This window comes from Elephantulus edwardii, unplaced genomic scaffold, assembly GCF_000299155.1.
Source record: "Elephantulus edwardii isolate Elephantulus edwardi_28Jun2011 unplaced genomic scaffold, EleEdw1.0 scaffold00088, whole genome shotgun sequence".
Classification (NCBI taxonomy): domain Eukaryota; kingdom Metazoa; phylum Chordata; class Mammalia; order Macroscelidea; family Macroscelididae; genus Elephantulus; species Elephantulus edwardii.
Genome location: NW_006399838.1, coordinates 3,272,825 through 3,278,604, shown reverse-complemented (window position 1 = coordinate 3,278,604; position 5,780 = coordinate 3,272,825). Strand labels below are relative to the sequence as shown.

Sequence of the window (5,780 nt, the reverse complement as noted above, 5' to 3'; positions counted from 1 at the left end):
TCCAGTGGTGAGAATCTTTGTCTTCTTGACATTGAGCCTCAATCCATATTGTAGGCTGCAGTCCTTGACACTCTGCAGCAGGCGCTTCAGGTTCTTCTCAGTTTCAGCAAGCAGGCTTGTGTTATCTGCATAACACAGATTGTTGATAGATCTTCCACCAATCCTGATATTATCATTATTATTATTATTAGTGATAGAAGATTGAAAATTTACTATTGCCATCAAAACTAATGTCTTAGGAAGTATGGAATCACTCAGAAATGGCCAGTTTTGCAGAGCCATCAAGTAAGTCAAGCATAGAGTTAATTTGCCGTACAGGGGTTAAGCTGTTCTGGTGATGGCTAAAGGCCGGCGGACGTGGGCACCTAGTGCTGTTGCAGGCTGGGGAGTGAATGAATGGTCGCTGGTCAGCTGACTGAAGCTTGAAGGAGACGAGGTGTGCAGTGAAGTCAGTTAAGAGCACTCAACCATCAGGCACTTAAAAAAAAAACCCGGCCCCAATCACTGAGCCGCCGCCGAGGACTCAGCTGCCTCCCCCTCGAGCCTCCTCTCTTCCCAACGCTCCGTCCCCCCTGCCCGCCTTCTCCTGCCACTGCCTTCCGCAGGCCGTTTCCACCGAGGAAAAGGAATCGTATCGTATGTCCGCTATCCAGAACCTCCACTCCTTCGACCCCTTTGCTGATGCAAGTAAGGGTGATGACCTGCTTCCTGCTGGGACTGAGGATTATATCCATATAAGAATTCAACAGAGAAACGGCAGGAAGACCCTTACAACTGTCCAAGGGATCGCTGATGATCACGATAAAAAGAATCTAGTGAAGGCGTTTAAGAAGTTTGCCTGCAATGGTCCTGTGCTTGAGCGTCCAGAATATGGAGAAGTAATTCAGCTACAGGGTGACCAGCGCAAGAACATGTGCCAGTTCCGTGTAGAGACTGGACTGGCTGAGGACGACCAGCTGAAGGTTCATGGGTTTTAAGGGCTTGTGGCTCACTGAAACTTACGTGAGGATTCCCTTGCATTGAGTAGAAAATTTCCCTTCTGTCCCTTGTCCCAAGTTTAAAACTTCACAGCTTGTGTAATGTAACCATTTGGGGTCCACTTTTAACTTGGACTAGTGTAACACTTTCGTGCAATAAACTGAAAAGAGCCATAAAAAAAAACAACCAAAAAAAAACCAAACCAAAAATCTGTTTATATTAAAGTGATCAAAACACATCTGTGGAAAGGGAGAGGGCCATATGAGACATGGCGATGGTATGAAAGAGAACGAGGTCCTGAGGGAACTGAACTGCTTGTATCTCGCCTGGAGGTCCAGAGAATTGAGTTGGGCACCAGATGGAGAGGATGCCAGCTGTTGAACAGCCTGAACTTTTTTTCGGTTGGAGAAAAAGGTGCACTTTGTTTAATGGCCCCGCCAAGTGGAATATCTGTCCCTATTTGCTCTATTCAGAGAAGACATAGTATATCTGCTCAGAAAATGCTGATTTTTTTCTACTTTGTATAAGTGTCATCTGGTAGTAGCCGAAATATTAGCATTGAATTATCATTCTTTTTTCTATGCCTCTATATAGAGAGAGACAAAACAAGATCCTACATCTCATGGAATGACTATATGAAAATGACCAGATTCCAGACACCTAGAATGATCTTGGATGTGAGCTTTCGGAATTTCCCATTATATGCGTGTATTTTATGTCAGGTTTCCTGCAAAATAAGCATGGTGCTTGAGTTACATTGGAGTCATGGTGAGAATGGACATGAGGTGAGATAGGAAATCACATAAATCAGAAGATTGAGGAGATGTCCTGCTAGTTGTCAAGGTATGAAGTCACATCGCTGCTCTGAGTGGGATGGGGTTGAGTCAGGAGGAAAATGCAGGGTACAGCTGAAGAAGAGACTGGCGTTCCTCAGTTTATATTTTCTGCCAGCCGGTCCCAAACTGTGTTTCTGAGTTGCTCGTTGGTGTTCTTTGAATAAACAAGTCTGTACTTGTACTATGTTTATGTGATGACTTCTCTGTCTTGCTTGTCGATTAGTTAAAGATGAAAAGCATATCCCAAGACAAAGGCTGTAAGGAAAGTTAGCAGTAAGCAGAGTGATGCTTGTTAACACCAAATAATTCTGAAATTTAAGAAGCAGAAAACCTGGTAGAGGGTGGGAAGTGAGGTGGGGCCAAGGCAGGAGGAGGGCTGGAGCTGAAAGAATGCTCAGGTGCTCAGTCAGGATAGAAGAGGCATCACCAAGAGGACCAGACCAGAACAAAGCTCTAAAACACGCAGGAATGGGTATCCATGGGGGAGAGCAGCGCAGGCGCAACGCGGGGGACAGATGATGTCAGCGCCAGGAGAGAAGTGGAAAGGGACAGGCTTAGGGTTTCTACTGGTTTTGGTTTGTTTTTTAAAAGATTGCCTAGTTTAAAAAAAATCCCTATTAATGTTATCAAAAATATGTTTCCCAAGCATATTTGGGGGGAGGGGAGTTTTGGTTTTGTTTTTCCCAGAACATCAAGCACTATTTTAAAGATACTAAGTGTTCCACAGAAGAGTGTACAATTTCATAGATTGGAATAATTTTCCTTCAGGATCCTTTATTCAGTGTCTGGCTTTCTAAGAACCACTTTTGAGCACAATATCCGTATTTCCCTGAAGCGAATGTGCATTTGCTGCATTAAAGCAAATGCTAAGACTAAACCGCTTAGGAGAAAACAAGACTGTTTTTTGGATGTATACATGTTACCAGTGCTGATAATACGAAAAGTCATTTTCTCTTACATCGGTCTACAGTGTGTGTGTATGTACGCATGCACACACACTTTGAGGGGGCAGTGGTTGTCAGTGTAAATGTCTGTTGACCAGTCTTCTCAGAGATTGTGAAGATGAAATAGGGCTGTGAGAGTCGTAGACCTGTTGTTTATACAGAGTCTCAATGATTCATAGTCAACTCTATGGCACTTGACAACAGCAACAAATCCATACCTTAGAATTATTTCATCTCCTTTTATTTGGTCACAATTTAAAAGTATGCATCTTGAAGTATTAGTAACAACAGGTAACGATACTTTGGATAGCATTGGTTGATAATCAATATAAACATTATTTCTATCACAGGTTAGCTACTTACCTTTGTATGTCATGATACAGTCATCTGGTTCTTGTCTAAGATCTCTCCTGTCATTGTCCGTATCCGCACCACATAAATGCGCAGAGCTCTGACTTTCCAGTCTGCTCCAGCATATTTCCTTTTTAGGTGATAACATGTTTTCTTTTATCAAAAACGTGGATGGCTTGTCACTAATCTGGAGATGTCAAGAAAGTTTGTTTTGTCGTCTTTTGTTTCACCTTAAAAAGCTATTCGCAATCAAATGCTATTGTGAGGTAGAAAAGTTGTTCTAGAAGGAGCCAGTATTAGAAGCCATAGTGTGTAATCAAACAACTGACATAAAGATAATTGAATGTTAAATTGAGGAAGCACAAGCCTTATAAGCATTTTTACATTATGTAAAATAGTGTAAAAATATAAATTTAAGAATTTTCCACTAATTCACCTAGACACTCGTATATACTGCATTTGCTTACTCAATCTGTCATGTCTTGCCAGATATAATGAGCCTTTATGAGAGGAATAGAGTGATATATAAAAATAAATGGTATCTTCCTGTAGTACATTGCAATCTTGAGAGCTGACCTCAGTAAACCCAAATATTGAAAAGAGATTAATAAATAAGAATGTCTTTTGGAAGGTCAATGGAGAGCCTATGAGAGGGCGTTTAGATTAAATCAAAGATGAACATAAATGTTGGTCAGGCCCCCATTTCTCTAATCGATGATTTGGAGACATAAGTCTGAAACAAATAAACAAACAAACAAAGGAAAAGGAAAAGCCTCCCATTTGTGGAGCCATGTCATCAGCTTTGCCTACAAGTCACACTTACCATCCCAGGGAAGGACAAGGTCATGGACAGCAAGATCCTGGGACATCAGCCTCCCTGACATTCAGACTTACTGGGCTGGACTTGTGTGGAGGATGGAGAACAGCAGGGGGGCGGGCAGTTGATAGACTCACTGAAACAGAGCCATTGTGAGCACAGTAGGTAAGAGAAGCGCTCTCAGGCCCTCAAGCATGCTGCTTAGCTGCTGACTCCTGGGTGAGGCCAGCGACAGACAGAGCCTGCGGGCACTCAGCAGTCAGGACAATGGGCCCCTTCTAGCGCCTGGACTGTGCTCACTCTCAGCCTCTGCCCTGAGCGGCAGTGAGGTAACTCTGAGGAGACATCCTTGGCATTCTCTCTGTAATATATTAGGACTGCCAAGAAAACAAACAGATCCATTCTAGAGAGGGTTAAACCAGGCTACTCCTTGGAGGCAAGGATTCTGGGGCTTCGTCTGACATACTTTGGACATGTTGTAAGGAGAGACAGGTCTTTAGAGAGGGACATCATGCTGGGTAGAATAGAGGGACAGCACAGGAGGGGAAGGCCCTCTATGAGGTGGATTGATTCAGTGACTGGGGTAATCGGGATGGGTGTGTCAGAGGCAATGCGATTGGCACAGGATAGAGCACGGTTTAGGGCTGTTGTACATAGGGTCGCTATGAGTTGCAAACAACTCGACGGCACATAACAACAACAACAACAACATCGGTCTTTGTCGTGCTGATTTGAACAGAAATATTTGTATGGTGGGGGTGCTTTGAGCATTTATCGTGGGCAGTCAGTCCTGGAGAAAAGGCATCATGTTTTTAGAGACAGAAGGTATACAGTAAAGGTAAAAAGCCAGTAAAAGAGACGATGACAGTCAACAAGATGGACATAGTGACCGTAATCAAAAGGTTGATGGGAACGATGGAGGATAAGGCAAGATCCGTAATCTGTCTATAGGGTTGACCTTAGTCCTGGTTGAATCAACGGCCCCTAACAACAACAACACTTGTGATATTGCCAGGATTTCTTCATTGACATTCTCACAACTGCTATTTTTTCACTCTAAAGTTCCTTAACAACTTCTCTAATAACTCTATTAATTTAATTTTTCACCTCTGCCAGGATCATCCTGGAGAGCCTGAAACCAGGCTGCTCCCTGGAGGCAAGGATTCTGAGGCTTTGTCTGACATATTTTGGTCATATTGTAAGGAGGGACCGGCCTGTCCTTGGAGAGGGACATCATGCTTGGGAGGGTGGAGGGACAGCACAGGAGGAAGACTCTTGAGGGATGAGATGGATTGACTCAGTGACTGGGGTAATGGGAATGGGTGTGTCAGAGACTGTGAGGTTGTCACAGGGCAGAGCAGGGTTTAGGACTGTTTTACATAGGGTCACTATGAGTCACAAGCAACTTGACCACACATAACAACAACAACATAATTTCAGACTCAAAGTTTTCTGTGGCTCAGTCAGCTCACAATGGCCCTCCACAGAGGTTCAGAGAGGTAAACTTGAATACGGGGGAGGCTGCCCATCTCCCTTTCTTATAACTGATGGTAGATTCGAACAGCCCAAGAAGCATTGCTTTGAGGTTAGCAGTAGAGACTGGATGGGGACTATGCTGCCAGAGTACCCTATTTAACTCTTTCTGAAGAGTCTTTTCATGTCTTTTGCTAATTTTATGATCAAGTTATCAGTAATTTCCTTGTGGAGGCCCTGCCTTTTCTAAATCTGTACATCTGGCAGTTCTCTGTTTATGTGCTGTTTCAATTGTTTTTGGATAATTTTCAGAAGAATCTTGCTTGCATATATAAAATTACAGTAGTGAATTATATATTACATATATAATTATTTGTACTG

The 5,780-nt window shown here is 43.1% G+C and overlaps 1 protein-coding gene and 1 pseudogene across 6 annotated transcripts in view; both read left to right on the top strand.

Annotated features, from left to right (window-relative positions):
* The window catches only part of NLGN1 (neuroligin 1), a 1,195,112-nt gene that overhangs the window by 745,199 nt on the left and 444,133 nt on the right, over positions 1–5,780 (top strand). The gene's annotated exons all lie outside the window — the stretch shown is intronic.
* Positions 639–977, top strand: LOC102852516 (annotated as a pseudogene).